General features: G+C 46.2%; 4 non-coding genes across 4 annotated transcripts; 2 read left to right on the forward strand and 2 right to left on the reverse strand.

Moving 5' to 3' along the window:
* The first annotated feature begins 3420 nt into the window (after positions 1-3420).
* trnah-gug (transfer RNA histidin (anticodon GUG)) lies at positions 3421-3492 on the forward strand. The gene has a single exon. It is a non-coding gene; the product is annotated as a tRNA-His (tRNA).
* A 1952-nt stretch (positions 3493-5444) lies between these two features.
* LOC125987570 (U5 spliceosomal RNA) lies at positions 5445-5556 on the reverse strand. Its single transcript, XR_007488046.1, has one exon. It is a non-coding gene; the product is annotated as a U5 spliceosomal RNA (small nuclear RNA).
* Positions 5557-6956: 1400 nt separating this feature from the next.
* Positions 6957-7038, forward strand: trnas-gcu (transfer RNA serine (anticodon GCU)). The gene has a single exon. It is a non-coding gene; the product is annotated as a tRNA-Ser (tRNA).
* Positions 7039-12048: 5010 nt separating this feature from the next.
* Positions 12049-12158, reverse strand: LOC125987568 (U5 spliceosomal RNA). The gene has a single exon (XR_007488044.1). It is a non-coding gene; the product is annotated as a U5 spliceosomal RNA (small nuclear RNA).
* Between the last annotated feature and the right edge of the window lie 4315 nt (positions 12159-16473).

A 16473-nucleotide genomic window follows, 5' to 3' on the forward strand; every position in this document is an offset into this window, starting at 1 on the left:
CCAGCGAAGAATTTCCTTCCCAGGTCTTTCTTTACCAGGTCCGGCTAGTGGACGCTGGCCCGTCGACGGTGTACAGCGCGTCGTCCTCCGTCAGCCAGATGATGGGTATGAGGGTCCCGGGTTTCGGCACCAAAATGTTAGAGATTTTCTCACTCCAACTTATTTTGCAAGAACCACACGGTAGACAAGCAAGTTCTTTTAGACACCTGCAGGTGGAGAGATCACTCGCTCCAGGAATGAAATCTGAAAGGTCTCCTTCCTGCAAGGGCATATTTATTAAGAGAAACAGAGTGGGGGTATGGGTAGGCTGGCTAAAGCCCTTGCCCTCTAGTCTAAACATGTCAGGGGATGTTTTATGACCTTGTGATAAGGAGGACAAGGTAAGGTATTTATTACCTGTTGCACTCCAACATAATCCTACGATAAAGATAACCTGGAAAACCCTAACAAGAATCATACCCTTAGACCAACGAACAAGAATGAGGCCTTGCGGACCATGTTACATTCCGTGTAACGTTGGCCTGTCAAACGCTCCACATAATGATAGACAACAGTGTTTGCAAGAGGAGCTTGTCCGGGAGCTAAACCCAGGCAATCATGCACCCAAAGCAAGAATCATGCAAGAATCATTCCCCTGTACCAATGAGCCCCATAGTCGACCAGCTGACCCCGTTACATTCCGATTGGTAGCCCATGTGACATGGACCTGAAGACTGAATGTCAGTGATTAATGGAATAAATGGAATCTGGTTGGCCTAATGCTCCTAATTCCCTAACTTCAAGCCCTAACGCTAACTCTAAAACCCTAATAATAACCAAACCCTAATAATTAACCCCTAACCTGCTAACTCGCTAACGGTAACCCCCTCACATTTAACCCTAACCTTCAATGCTCCCCCTAAAGGTAGTGACCTCTAAACTTGAAGGCAGGCATATATGAACCAGACCAGCAGATTGTCCCATTTCAGTACTGTTTTAGAAACCTTTACAGATGGTTAAAATCCACATAATAGGTACATGCGCATATGTTCCGTGAGCGTTCTCCTTTCTGTCCCCTCCCTTTCCTTTCTTCCGCCAAGCAGTGCATCTTGCCCCAACACAGGGCATGTTCCTCGTTAGTATCGTGAATAGTATCTCTGCTTGTTGCGTGAAAGACCGGGGTTCGCTTTTCAACCCAAGTGCGTTAACCTATGTTTGCAGCAGAGTTATTATATAGCTGCATTGGTTGTGCGTGCGTCTGAACTTGAGTGACCTGTAAATTTTTCAAATTGAACTGAAACTTTCATCTGTAGCCACCTTCTACTAAATCAGTGGTCCCCAACCTCTTTTGTGCCACGGACCGGTTACGTGTCAGAAATATTTTCGTGGACCGGCCTTTATATAAATAAATAACACATTTATACACCGTATGTTTCGGACTATAAGTCGAGGTTTTTTTTCATACTTTGGGGGGGCGACTTTTACTCAGGAGCGACTTATATGTGAATTTTTTCACACATTTTTACTTTATCATTAACACTTTACTTATTTACTAGTATAGTTGATCACTTCACATGTTATTTTCACTTTTTAACCGCACGAGGGGGCACTATGGCTGTGGAATAATTGGAGCCTCACTGACAATGAGTTCCATTTACTGACTTCCGAAGTCGGGAGATTTAGTGATTTGGAGTTATACAGATTATTCGATAAACTTGTTATTTATTTTATAGTTATTTGATATGTAGTTTATTTAGAGTAGCAATGTGTATGTTTTTAGACTTCAGTAGTTTCCGATTTTTTAGGGAGGCCGTGAAGGAAGCAGGGCGTGGGGGGGGGGGGCGGAAAGAGCGATCCTGGGCGCTTGCGTGTGTTGGCTCACATGTTGAGCTCTTGATTTGTGAAATAAAGAGCCGGCCTGTTACCAAACCCATGTCTTGCCTGGTACTTCTGTAACGCTACGATATAGTTATATATGTAGATCTGTGGAATAATTGGAGCCGCCAACTGAAAATGAGGCTGACATCAGCGCCGCACGTAGGTCCGGAATCGACAGCTGTTTATTTTGGGTTTTTTTTTTACACATAGGATGAATATTCCGGTGGATTTAATGATTTGGAGTGACACGGATGGTTTGTTAAAATTGATGTTTATATTACATTTATTTGATATATCTAGTCTGACGTCCGTGGCACACGTATTCTTTCCGGCGTCAATTTTTTTTTTTTTTTTTTTTTCTCAAGTGACACGGAAGACGAAGATTCTGATGGATTTATTGATTTGGAGTGACATGCATGGTTCGATAAAATAGTTGTTTATATTTTTGTTATTTCATACATAGTTTATATATTGTTATATGGGCCTGTAGCAAAATTTGAACTGCAACGCGCCGCTGACATCGGACTTGTTGACTTGACTTAAATCACTGACATTCAGTCTTCAGGTCCATGTCACATGGGCTACCAATCGGAATATAATGGGGTCAGCTGGTCTAGTATGGGGCTCATTGGTGCAGGGGAATGATTCTTGCCTAGGGTTCTTTGATTACCCGGGTAAAACTCCCGGACGGGCTCTTCTTTGAAACACTGTTGTCTATCGTTGTGTGGAGTGTTTGAAAGGCCAATGTTACACAGAATGTAACATGGTCTGCAAGCTTTCTTTGAGGCTCGTTGGTCTAGGGCATGGGTGTCAAACTCATTTTTGTCGCGGGCCACATTGTAGTCAAAGTTTCCCTCGACGGGCCATTATGACTGTCAACCCAAATAAATAAACGCCTCATATTATATACAGTATAAGCTACAAAACAAACTGACAAATAATTGCTTTTTCAAATCAGACTCGTGGAAACTTTTCACATATTTCAAAAATAATTTTAAGAAGATTCTTAAAAGTTCCAACAATTTGCAATGTTAGTATGACATAGATTTAATGCACAATTTGTCGTTGCGGGCCACAGAAAATGATACGGTGGGCCATAACTGCCCCCCGGGCCTCGAGTTTGACACCAGTGGTCTAGGGGTATGAATCTTGCTTTGGGTGTGAGAGGTCTGGGGTTTAACTCCCAGATGATCCCTTCGTTAAAACATTGCTGTTGATCAACTAGCCCCATTTCATCTGAGGTGCATGTCACATGGGCTGTCAATTGAAACGAAACGGGTTGTGTTCATTTACCTTGGGTCTCTTGAATCTGTTGTTTCGATTCTCATCACTTGAATCTGCCGTCATGTGTCATCCATTGCGCCACTCACCCTACAAGACTGTATCGACTGTAAACTTGTGTGGAAAACTGTCATTGTCCAAAGGAAGGCTGTTTAGCAACAGTGACCAGCAGACAAATTCAACAAGGTCATTTGATTATACCATAACCCGGATTCGAATCGAACATTAACCACTACACGATCATGGCCTGTATGCAGTAGCGTTAATAAGATGCACATGTTGGCCATGATCGTATAGTGGTTAGTACTCTGCGTTGTGGCCGCAGCAACCCCGGTTCAAATCCGGGTCATGGCACACTCCAATTACTGTGTGGAATTTGTCCCTTTCTTAATATTGCTAAACAGCCATCTTTTGGACAATGACGATTTTCCACACGTTTGCGGTCGATAGCGTTAACTTGTAGGGCGAGTGGCGCAATGGATAAAGCATCATGGCGTATTCAAATAATGTCACCCATTTTTTATTTTATTTTTTCATTTTTGCAAAAGCTTACAAGCCACATATTCCCGTGGGGCTCGTGGAGCAATGGATAACGAACGCATCTGTCTACAGATCAGAAGATTCCAGGACTCCTGGCCAGCTCACATGCCATTTTGTGGTCAACATTAGCTATGTGTAATTTCTGTGAACTATTGGGTTGAAGTAACTCACAGACACTGTCAACCAATAGTCTTTCCAATTTTGTCTCATCTCGAGACTTAGGGATCATCGGATCTGCGTAGTTATTGGATAGTTCCACCAACATTTTAACATCAACAATCTTTCATGGTCTGCTTGAGTGTCGTGGCTGAAGATCCTAGAGAAAAGACCCTAAACATGCAACTGCATGTTGGCCATAATATAGCATTGAGGCGGCTGCAACCCCAGTTTGAATCTGGTTAATAGCCGAATGAACTTGTTGCAGTTATTTTTTATTCACCCTCAACAGTCTTACGTTGGACCATGACAAATTTACATACACGCAAGCTTACAGAAAATGACAACTTCCCGTGGGGCTAGTGGCTCGTTCCTTGCTCTGAACGGACAGCCAAAACGATTCCTAACACTTACTAATCAAGTCCTAACCAATTCCTGTGTGTGTATGGGGGAGGGGGGGGGCAAAGGAACCAATCAGATGGCCCGAATCCATGCATGGCCGATGACGGCAGTGATCAACACAGTGATATTTGAGAATTGAAATGAAGTTTATAGGATTTGCAGACAGTGTACAATCATTATTTAAACAAAAGTAGGCAGGCGCATACATTTGGAAACCCCAACAGAAAAATGACATCAATATTTAGTAGTTCCTCCTTTTGCAGAAATAACTGCCTCTGAACCAGTGGTTCTTAACCTGGATTCGGTCAAACTCTAGGGGTTCGGTGAGTCGGTCTCAGGGGTTTAGCAGAGCCTCCCTCCACTGCGGAGGTCCGAACACACCTGATTTATAAATTCGTGATAACGCATATCTGAACTGGTCTCGCAAAGGCAACAGCAGAAGTACTACTGATTTGCTGGTATATCATTTGTCGTGAATTCATGCATTGTGTTGGTTTTATTCTTTCAACAAGGTAGTGTCCATGCACTTCTGCATAAGTTCCGCTCTAGTCTTCTGGCCCAACTCTTTCGTACATATGATGACCATGGAAAGTTCTTTGCGAATGATCAATCTTTGCCTTTCATGTTCATCGGGACTACCCTTTTAATAGGTACCTACACTGTGTATTTGGATAGAGACTGCTGAAAGGGGACACATATATGCCTCGTGAACTACATGCATTACTGCGGGTGAAGAAGAGTGAACAAATAAGTCAGCAGACAAGCTTGCCGATTTATTAGTGCCCAGAAGAGCAGCACTCTGTTCCGTACTGTAACCTGCTAGGTTTGTTCCCGGTTCTTTATCTTTAATGCTCGATATGCTAACAGCAATTACCAAGAGGCAGCCTTCACAGTTTAACTCTTTAATGTATGCCAGAATGATCGATGCACAGCTGTGGAGCCCTTTCTGCCAGATGCGAAAGAAGGTCCCTCTCTCAGCGCCAAGGTTCCTGCTCTTATACTACTCTGGGCCGTCTTCCTGCAAGGAGGCGACTCTGCCTAATCTGTATGATAACGTGTGACCTTGTCGTCTTAACTGAGAGCGAATTCTACATATGTGCAAAGGGTGTCATACAGAAGAGAAAGCTAATAAAGCAAGAGAAGGGTTGCAGCAATATAACGGCATAGCTCAAGCTACCCAGCTAAACACATGTGCCAAAGAGGCCTATTCTAACAAACCGTTGGTGAGAATGGCTAGAGATAGACTCTTATTGTTCCTCCCCACGGAAATCTTTAGTAAAAGGCGAACAATTTATTCAATCTGAAGAGAAAAAAGAATGAGCTGATAATCTGGGTGAAAACGGGCCACCCCACTGCTGGTCTCACCAAATTCACAGGCGGTCTCACACTCAAATTGCAGCAACCATTCCTTCTAATACAAACAATAGACGTTCATAGATTTACTATACTTAGAAGGCCTCAACCTAAACAGAAGGTTTAAACGAACGAGTATTTTGTGTTCATTAATGTCTTTTTTACTTAAAACATTGTTGGCGCACAGGATTGTAGGTACCTGATCGAACACATTCTTTCAAACAGCGATTGGGCGTCTATTTTGAGTATTGAAGGTAAAAACAGTTGTATGTCTTGGTACGTGTACTTTTGATATCAGAGAATGGGAAATGATCCCATCTCTGTGTTTTATTTGAAAACATGTGATTTCATAACGACACAAATCGGGAAAGAAAATACGAACGTAATTTCTCAAATGATTTCTCAAATTTCAGAAGTGCTCTATATCTCTCGTGTCGCAAATAATTGAGGCTTTTGTTGTTGCAGCGGAGGTGAATTTGGAGTGTAATTCACCTCCACTGCGACGGTGGCGTTCGAGATTTGACATTTGAATATAAATCTGTCCGTTACATTCCGATTGGTAGCGAATATGACATGGACCTGAGGACTGCATTTTAGTGATGAACGAATTCTGATTAATATCATAGCCGGTTTGGGCGTGCCCTTTCAGGGTCATATTTTGCTTCTACCGCTGCCTCGTGGCAGCCAGGCCTAAAAAAAGATGGGAACACCTGAGGGAGGGAGTTTCACCAAGATGAATTTGGAAGAACTTTATGAAATAAAGTTGATGTTAAAACATAGGTGGACGTAATGTCTGGAAGCCTGCGTTCAACAGAAGGCTGTTTGGCAACAGTGAACAACGGACAAATTCAGCAAGGTAATTTACTGACGCCATGACCCAGATTCGTTCCGGTGATGCTACGGCCACAACACTATACGATCATGACCAATATGCAATCGCATACAATAAGTTTAGGGTCTTTTCTTTAGGATCTTCAGCCAAGACACCCATGAAAGAATGTTGATGTTAAAATGTCGGTGGAACTATCCAACTGTGCAGATCCGATGATCCCAAAGATTTGGGGTGAGACAACATTGAAAAAACGTTTTGCTTTGTTTACAGTGTCACTTATTTTGTGGCTTACCTTTTCTTCGTTACACATCTAAAGTATCGTATCATTTTACCTTGCGGCTTATACTACACCGTACATACCATATCACGTCGCCTATTCAACTCATGCATGAGATGCGATGGCTGAAATATTTAGGCGATGGGTTGCTACTCCATTGTGCTCTCCACTCATCATTTCATATCACATCCTCGTCGGTTTCACATTCACATCCAAAGTATCTTGGCACAACATACGTAACATGACTTATCAACACAAGACGAGGTGGCCGAGAGGTTAAGGCGATGGATTGCTAATCCGTTGTGCTCTGCACGCATGGGTTCAAATCCCATCCTCGTCGAAGGCTTGCTTTGAGAGAATATTTGCCACAAACTAAACAGGAAAGAGGGTTCTTACCTGTGTATGTGTTTTGAACTGTCACTTCTCTGAGAATCTTTGACCACAAACTGAGCAGGCAAAAGGTTTTTCTCACCAGTGTGGGTTCTTGTGTGTCTTTTGAAGTTTCCCATCTCTGAGAATCTTTGGCCACAAACTGAGTAAGAAAAAGGCTTTTCACCTGTGTGTGTTCTTGCATGTGTTTCTAAATTTACCTTCTGAGAGAATCTTTGGCCACAAACTGAGCAGGAAAAAGGGTTCTTACCAGTGTGGGTTGTTGTGTGTCTTTTCAAGCTTCCTTTCTCTGAGAATCTTTGGCCACAAGCTGAGCAGGAAACATTTTTTTCACCTGTGTGTGTTCTTCCATGTGTTTTTAAGTTTACCTTCTGGGAGAATCTTTGAAATTCTGCTGGAATGTAATGGGGTCAGCTGGTCTACTATGGGGCTCATTGGTGCAGGGGAATGATTCTCGCCTAGGGTTCTTTGATTGCCCGGGTTAAACTCCCGGACGAGCTCTTCTTTGAAACACTGTTGTCTATCGTTGTGTGGAGTCAAAGTCAAAGTCAAAGTCAGCTTTATTGTCAATTTCTCCACATGCCAAAGACACACAAAGAAACCGAAATTTCGTTCCCCCCTATCCCACGGTGACAAGACATGGCTCACAACAGACAAACAAGTAAACACGTATAACAAAAGCGTGCTGAATAAATAATGAATAAATAACACAACAATAAATAAATAAATAAATAAATAAATAAATAAATAAATAAATACATAAATAAATAGATAAATAAATAAATAAATAAATAAATAAATAAATAAATAAATAAATAAATAAATAAATAAATAAATAAATAAATAAATAAATAAGAGGAGCAGAAAAAAAAGGAGCAAGTGCGCGTACAGCAGACATTCCCGAAAATAGCGCAACAGTGCCGCACGCTACGCAGAAGGGGGTAGCGAGTTCAGGGCCCTAACAGCCTGGAGAAAGAAGCTGTTGGGGAGTCTGGTGGTGCGGGAGCGCAGGCTCCTGTACCTCTTCCCAGAGGGCAGAAGGTCAAACAAAGAGTGAGCCGGGTGACTCACATCTCTGGCAATCGAGGTTGCCTTGCGGGCGAGATGGGAGGTGTAAATGTCCTTCAGGGAGGGGAGCGAAGCACCAATAGTCTTACCAGCCGTATTCACTATGCGCTGCAGGGCCTTCAAGTTCTGTTCAGTGCAGTTACCACCCCAGACAGCGATGCAACTGGTGAGGACGCTCTCAATGGTGCCATGGTAGAATGTAGACAGGACTGCCTGAGGAGCACATGCACGCCTGAGCTTCCGCAGGAAGTACAGGCGGCGCTGAGCTTTCTTTGCCAGTGACGAGGTGTTTGCGGACCAGGAGAGGTCCTCACTGATGTGCACCCCCAGGAACTTGGTGCAGCTCACCCTCTCCACCACAGCACCGTCGATGATCAGCGGCAGGTGTGTTGTGTGACCCTTCCGGAAGTCAACAATGATTTCCTTGGTCTTATTGACGTTCAGCAGGAGGTTGTTGTCCCTGCACCACGTGGTCAACTTCCGACCTGTACCGAGTCTCGTCGCCTTTCGTGATGAGACCCACCAGAGTCGTGTCGTCAGCAAACTTCACTATGTGGTTGTCGCTGTAGGTCGCAGTGCAGTCATGCGTCAGCAGGGTGAAGAGCAATGGACTGAGCACGCAGCCCTGGGGGGCCCCCGTGCTCAGCGTGATGCTGGCGGAGATTTTGTCGCCAACACGCACCACCTGAGGCCTCTGACAGAGGAAGTCCAGTATCCAGTTGCAGAGGGAGGTACTGAGGCCCAGCTCATCGAGTTTGCAGATGAGTCGCTGCGGCACAATGGTGTTGAAGGCAGAGCTGAAGTCCACAAACAGCAACCTCACATATGAGTCCTTTCTCATATGACAGGCCAATGTTACACAGAATGTACCATGGTCTGCAAGCTTTCTTTGAGGCTCGTTGGTCTAGGGCAGGGGTGTCAAACTCATTTTTGTCGCGGGCCACATTGTAGTCAAAGTTTCCCTCGATGGGCCATTCTGACTGTCAACCCAAATAAATAAACGCCTCATATTATATACAGTATAAGCTACAAAATAAACTGACAAATAATTGCTTTTTCAAATCAGACTCGTGGAAACTTTTCACATATTTCAAAAATAATTTTAAGAAGATTCTTAAAAGTTCCGACAATTTGCAATGTTAGTATGACATAGATTTAATGCACAATTTGTCGTTGCGGGCCACAGAAAATGATACGGTGGGCCATAACTGGCCCCCGGGCCTCGAGTTTGACACCAGTGGTCTAGGGGTATGAATCTTGCTTTGGGTGTGAGAGGTCTGGGGTTTAACTCCCAGATGATCCCTTCGTTAAAACATTGCTGTTGATCAACTAGCCCCATTTCATCTGAGGTGCATGTCACATGGGCTGTCAATTGAAACGAAACGGGTTGTGTTCATTTACCTTGGGTCTCTTGAATCTGTTGTTTCGATTCTCATCACTTGAATCTGCCGTCATGTGTTATCCATTGCGCCACTCACCCTACAAGACTGTATCGACTGTAAACTTGTGTGGAAAACTGTCATTGTCCAAAGGAAGGCTGCTTAGCAACAGTGACCAGCAGACAAATTCATCAAAGTAATTTGATTATACCATAACCCGGATTCGAATGGAACACAACCATTAACCACTACACGATCATGGCCTGTATGCAGTAGCGTTAAATAAGTTGCGCATATTGGCCATGATCATATAGTGGTTAGTACTCGGTGTTGTGGCTGCAGCAACCCTGGTTCGAATCAGGGTCATGGCATACTCAAATAACTATGTGGAATTTGTCCCTTGCTCACTATTGCTGAACAGCCATCTTTTGGACAATGACGATTTTCCTCACGTTTGCGGTCGATAGCCTTAACTTGTAGGGCGAATGGCGCAATGGATAAAGCATCATGGCATATTCAAATAATGTCACCCATTTTTTTTTTGTTTTTCATTTTTGCAAAAGTGTTACACACAAGTTTATAAGCCACATATTCCTGTGGGGCTCGTGGAGCAATGGATAACGCATCTGTCTACAAATCAAAAGATTCCAGGACTCCTGGCCAGCTCACATACCATTTTGTGGTCAACATTAGCTATGTGTAATTTATGTGAACTTTTGGGTTGAAGTAACTCACAGACACCATCAAAAAATAGTCTTTCCAATTTTGTCTGATCTCAAGTCTTAGGAATCATCGGATCTGCGTAGTTATTGGATAGTTCAACCAACATTTTAACATCGACATTCTTCCATGGTCTGCCTGGGTGTCGTGGCTGAAGTTCCTAGAGAAAAGACCCTAAACATGCAACTGCATATTGGCCATAATATAGCAATGAGGCGGCTGCAACCCCAGTTTGAATCTGGTTAATAGCAGAATAAACTTGTTGCAGTTATTTTTTATTCACCCTAAACAGTCTTACGTTGGACCATGACAAATTTACATACACACAAGCTTACAGAAAATGACAACTTCCCATGGGGCTAGTGGCTTGTTTCTTGCTCTGAACAGACAGGCAAAACGATTCCTAGCATTTACTAATCAAGTCCTAACCAATTCCTGTGTGTATGGGGGGGCAAAGGAACCAATCAGATGGCCCGAATCCATGCATGGCGGATGATGGCAGTGATCAACACAGATATTTGAGAAGTGAAATGAAGTTTATAGGATTTGCAGACAGTGTGCAATCATTATTTAAACAAAAGTAGCCAGGTGCATACATTTGGAAACTCCAACAGAAAAATGACAGCAATATTTAGTAGATCCTCCTTTTGCAGAAATAACTGCCTCTAAACCAGTGGTTCTTAACCTGGATTTGGTCAAACTCTAGGGGTTCGGTGAGTCAGTCTCAGGGGTTCAGCAGAGCCTCCACTGCGGAGGTCCGAACACACCAGATTTATAAATTCGTGATAAAGCACATCTGAACTGGTCTTGCAAAGGCAATAGCAGAAGTCACACCGATTTGCTGGTATGTCATTTGTCGTGAATTCATGCATTGTGTTGGTTTTATTCTTTCAGCAAGGTGGTGTTCATGCACTTCTGCATGAGTTCCGCTCTATTCTGGCCCAACTCTTTCGGTGCAGCCGTTGTACATATGATGACCCTGGAAAGTTCTTGGCGAATTATCCATCTTTGCCTTTCATGTTCATCGGGTCTACCATTTTAATAGGTATCTACACTGTGTATTTGGATAGAGACTGCTGAAAGGGGAAGCATATATGCCTCGTGAACTATATTTATTACTGCGGGTGAAGAAGAGTGAACAAATAAGTCATCAGACAAGTTTGCCGATTTATTAGTGCCCAGAAGAGCAGCACTCTGTTCCGTACTGTAACCTGTTAGGTTTGATCCCAGTTCTTTATCTTTAATGCTCGATATGCTAACAGTAATTACCAAGAGGCAGCCTTCACAGTTTAACTATTTGATGTATGCCAGAATGATCGATGCACAGCTGTGGAGCCCTTTCTGCGAGATGCGAAAGAAGGTCCCTCTCCCAGCGCCAAGGTTTCTGCTCTTATACTACTCTGGGCCGCCTTTCTGCAAGGAGGCGACTCTGCCTAGCCTGTGTGATGACGTGTGACCTTGTAGTCTTAACTGAGAGCGACTTCTACATATGTGCAAAGGGTGTCATAGAGAAGAGAAAGCTAATAAAGCAAGAGAAGGGTTGCAGCGATATAACGGCATAGCTCAAGCTACCCAGCTAATCACATGTGCCAAAGAGGCCTATTCTAACAAACCGTTGCTGAGAATGGGTAGACGGGGAAGCCTGTAAGTGAGTCCGTCACTCGCATACTCCATCGCTTCTCGGCCTTTTGGCTAAAATCAAGTGTAGTCTCGGTTCTTGGGTTTGAGGGATTAAGTGAGCTGATCATAGAAGAGAGAATTTTAACCATAAAAGTGGTGCCAAAGAGGCCTATTCTAACAAACCGTTGGTGAGAATGGGTAGAGATAGACTCTTATTGTTCCTCCCCACGGAAATCTTTAGTAAAAGGCGAAAGATTTATTCCATCTGAAAAGAAAGAGAGATCTGATAATCTGGGTCAAAACGGGCCACGTCACTGCTGGTCTCACCAAATTCACAGGCGGTCTCACACTCAAATTGTAGCAACCAGTCCTTCTAATACAAACAATAGACGTTGATAGATTTACTATACTTACAAGGACTCAACCTAAATAGAAGGTTTAAACAAGTATTTTGTTTTCATTAATGTCTTTTTTACTTTAAACATCTTTGGCGCACAGGATTGTAGGTACCTGATCAAACCTTCTTTCAAACAGCGTCACCTATCGATTGGGCGTCTATTATGAGTATTGAAGGTAAAAACAGTTGTATGTCTTGGTACGTGTACTTTTGGTATGAGAGAATGGGAAATGATCCCATCTCTGTGTTTTATTTGAAAACGTGTGATTTCATAACTTTATTCAAATCGGGAAACAAAATACGATCGTAATTTCTCAAATGATTTTTCAAATTTCAGAAGTGCTCTATATCTCTCGTGTCGCAAATAATTGAGGCTTTTCTCGTTGCTGGCATGGTTTGGAGTGTAATTTACCTCCACTGTGATGGTGGCGTTCGATATTTGACATTTGAATATAAATCTGTCAATTTACTTTAGAAAGTAAATGTTGTTTTCTAGAAATCTATACTGAGATGTATGAGGAACAACAATCGGGCGTATTCTTAAAAAGACAGACCTACAGCCGACAAAAAGGTTTTGATACGTTCATATCATATGACGAGTCAGGAACGTGGTAATTCCATATTATTTTGCATTGACTAATTTGGTTAATACAGTTTAGCAAGCAAATGCACAGTTCCATAGTACAGTTAATAACATGCTCAAAAGCATTCAGTGTGTCACAGCACCGCAGACCTAAACTCCATGTGCGTACGACTGCGTGTGATTTTTGTTTTAATCAGAAAGACCAGGGGAGAGCGCGAACGCAGTCCACGACTGTTGTGTTTATACGGAGTAGAGATGAACGCGAATGCAACTTCTTTATTCAGCAACTTTTTATTTTCTCCCCACTCATGTCTTACATAGCAGTACAATGCCCCTGGCACACCACAGAGCCCCCAACTGTCAACATTATTTGAGACCTCCAATAACAAACTATATAATATTATAGTTTCAACATACGATAATACTCACAAGCCCCTTATGATGAGTAATATAAATGGACTTAGTTTCCCCTCGCCCGGACGCGGGTCACCGGGGCCTCCCTCTGGAGCCAGGCCTGGAGGCGGGGCTCGAAGGCGAGCGTCTGGTGGCCTGGCCTTCGCCCATGGGGCCCGGCCGGGCATAGCCCGAAATGGAAACGTGGGTCCCCCTTCCCATGGGCTCACCACCTGTGGGAGGGGCCGAAGGGGTCGGGTGCAATGTGAGCTGGGCGGCAGCCAAAGGCGGGGACCTTGGCGGTCTGATCCCCGGCTGCAGAAGCTGGCTCTTGGGACATGGAATGTCACCTCTCTGGCTGGAAAGGAGCCCGAGCTGGTGTGTGAGGCAGAAAGATTCCGACTAGATATAGTCGGACTAGCCTCCACACACAGTTTGGGTTCCGGTACAAGCCCTCTCGAGAGGGGCTGGACTCTCTTCCACTCTGGAGTTGCCCACGGTGAGAGGCGTCGAGCAGGTGTGGGTATACTTATTGCCCCCCGGCTGGGCGCCTGCACATTGGGGTTCACCCCGGTGAACGAGAGGGTAGCCTCCTTCCGCCTTCGGGTGGGGGGACGGGTCCTGACTGTTGTTTGTGTCTATGCACCAAACAGCAGCTCAGAGTACCCACCCTTCTTGGGGTCCCTGGAGGAAGTGCTGGAGAGCGCTCCTTCTGGGGACTCTATCGTTCTACTGGGTGACTTCAATGCTCACGTGGGCAATGACAGTGAGACCTGGAAGGGCGTGATTGGGAGGAACGGCCCCCCTGATCTGAACCCGAGCGGTGTTCTATTGTTGGACTTCTGTGCTCCACACGGATTTTCAATAATGAACACCATGTTCAAACATAAGGGTGTCCATGTGTGCACTTGGCACCAGGACACCCTAGGCCGCAGTTCGATGATCGACTTTGTAGTCGTGTCATCGGATTTGCGGCCGCATGTTTTGGACACTCGGGTGAAGAGAGGGGCGGAGCTGTCAACTGATCACCACCTGGTGGTGGGTTGGCTCCGATGGTGGGGGAAGATGCCGGTCCGACCTGGCAGACCCAAACGCTCTGTGAGGGTCTGCTGGGAACGTCTGGCAGAATCTCCTGTCAGGAAGAGCTTCAACTCCCACCTCCGGCAGAGCTTTTCCCACGTCCCGGGGGAGGCGGGGGACATTGAGTCTGAGTGGACCATGTTCCGCGCCTCCATTGTTGAGGCGGCCGACCGGAGCTGTGGCCGTAAGGTCGTTGGTGCCTGTCGTGGCGGCAACCCCCGAACCCGCTGGTGGACACCGGCGGTAAGGGATGCCGTCAAGCTGAAGAAGGAGTCCTATCGGGCCGTTTTGGCCTGCGGGACTCCGGAGGCAGCTGACGGGTACCGGATGGCCAAGCGGAACGCGGCTTCGGCGGTTGCTGAGGCAAAAACCCGGGCGTGGGAGGAGTTCGGTGAGGCCATGGAGAATGACTTTCGGACGGCTTCGAGGAAATTCTGGTCCACCATCCGGCGTCTCAGGAGGGGGAAGCAGTGCAACGTCAACACTGTTTACAGTGGGGATGGCGTGCTGCTGACCTCGACTCGGGACGTCGTGAGTCGGTGGGGAGAATACTTCGAAGACCTCCTCAATTCCACCTACACGCCTTCCATTGAGGAAGCAGGGCCTAGAGACTCTGAGGCGGATTCTCCAATCTCTGGGGTCGAAGTCACTGAGGTAGTTAAAAAACTCCTCGGTGGCAAGGCCCCGGGGGTGGATGAGATCCGCCCAGAGTTCTTAAAGGCTCTGGATGTTGTGGGGCTGTCATGGCTGACACGCCTCTACAACGTTGCGTGGACATCGGGGACAGTGCCTCTGGATTGGCAGACTGGGGTGGTGGTTCCCCTCTTTAAGAAGGGGGACCGGAGGGTGTGTTCCAATTACAGGGGAATCACACTCCTCAGCCTCCCTGGTAAGGTCTATTCAGGGGTGCTGGAGAGGAGGGTCCGTCGGGAGGTCGAACCTCGGATTCAGGAGGAGCAGTGTGGCTTTCGTCCTGGCCGTGGAACAGTGGACCAGCTCTACACCCTCGGCAGGATCCTCGAGGGTGCATGGGAGTTTGCCCAACCAGTCCACATGTGTTTTATGGACTTGGAGAAGGCGTTCGACCGTGTCCCTCGGGAGGTTCTGTGGAGGGTGCTTCGGGAGTACGGGGTGCCGAGCCAACTGATAAGGGCGGTTCGGTCCCTGTATCACCGATGCCAGAGTCTGGTCCGCATTTCCGGCAGTAAGTCGGATTCGTTCCCAGTGAGGGTCGGACTCCGCCAAGGCTGCCCTTTGTCACCGATTCTGTTCATAATTTTTATGGACAGAATTTCTAGGCGCAGCCGAGGCGTTGAGGGGGTCCGGTTTGGGGACCTCAGCATCGCGTCTCTGCTTTTTGCAGATGACGTGGTGCTGTTGGCTTCTTCAGGCCGTGATCTCCAGCTCTCGCTGGAACGGTTCGCAGCCGAGTGTGAAGCGGTCGGGATGAGGGTCAGCACCTCCAAATCCGAGTCCATGGTCCTCGATCGGAAAAGGGTGGAATGCCCTCTCCGGATCGGGGATGAGATCCTGCCCCAAGTGGAGGAGTTCAAGTATCTTGGAGTCTTGTTCACGAGTGAGGGGAGGATGGAGCGTGAGATCGACAGGCGGATCGGTGCAGCGTCGGCAGTAATGCGGACCCTGTACCGGTCCGTTGTGGTGAAGAGAGAGCTGAGCCAAAAGGCAAAGCTCTCAATTTACCGGTCGATTTACGCTCCTACCCTCACCTATGGTCACGAGCTATGGGTCGTGACCGAAAGAACGAGATCTCGGATACAAGCGGCCGAAATGAGTTTTCTCCGCAGGATGTCCGGGCTCTCCCTTAGAGATAGGGTGAGAAGCTCGGTCATCCGGGAGAGACTCGGAGTAGAGTCGCTACTCCTCCACGTTGAGAGGAGCCAGATGAGGTGGCTCGGGCATCTTATCAGGATGCCTCCTGGACGCCTCCCTGGGGAGGTGTTCCGGGCATGTCCCACCGGTAGGAGACCCCGGGGACGACCCAGGACGCGCTGGAGAGACTATGTCTCTCAGCTGGCCTGGGAACGCCTTGGGATCCGCCGGGATGAGCTGGATGAAGTGGCTGGGGAGAGGGAAGTCTGGGAGTCCCTCCTGAAGCTGTTGCCCCCGCGACCCGACCCCGGATAA

This window comes from Syngnathus scovelli, chromosome 19 (assembly GCF_024217435.2).
Source record: "Syngnathus scovelli strain Florida chromosome 19, RoL_Ssco_1.2, whole genome shotgun sequence".
NCBI classification, from domain to species: Eukaryota; Metazoa; Chordata; class Actinopteri; order Syngnathiformes; family Syngnathidae; genus Syngnathus; species Syngnathus scovelli.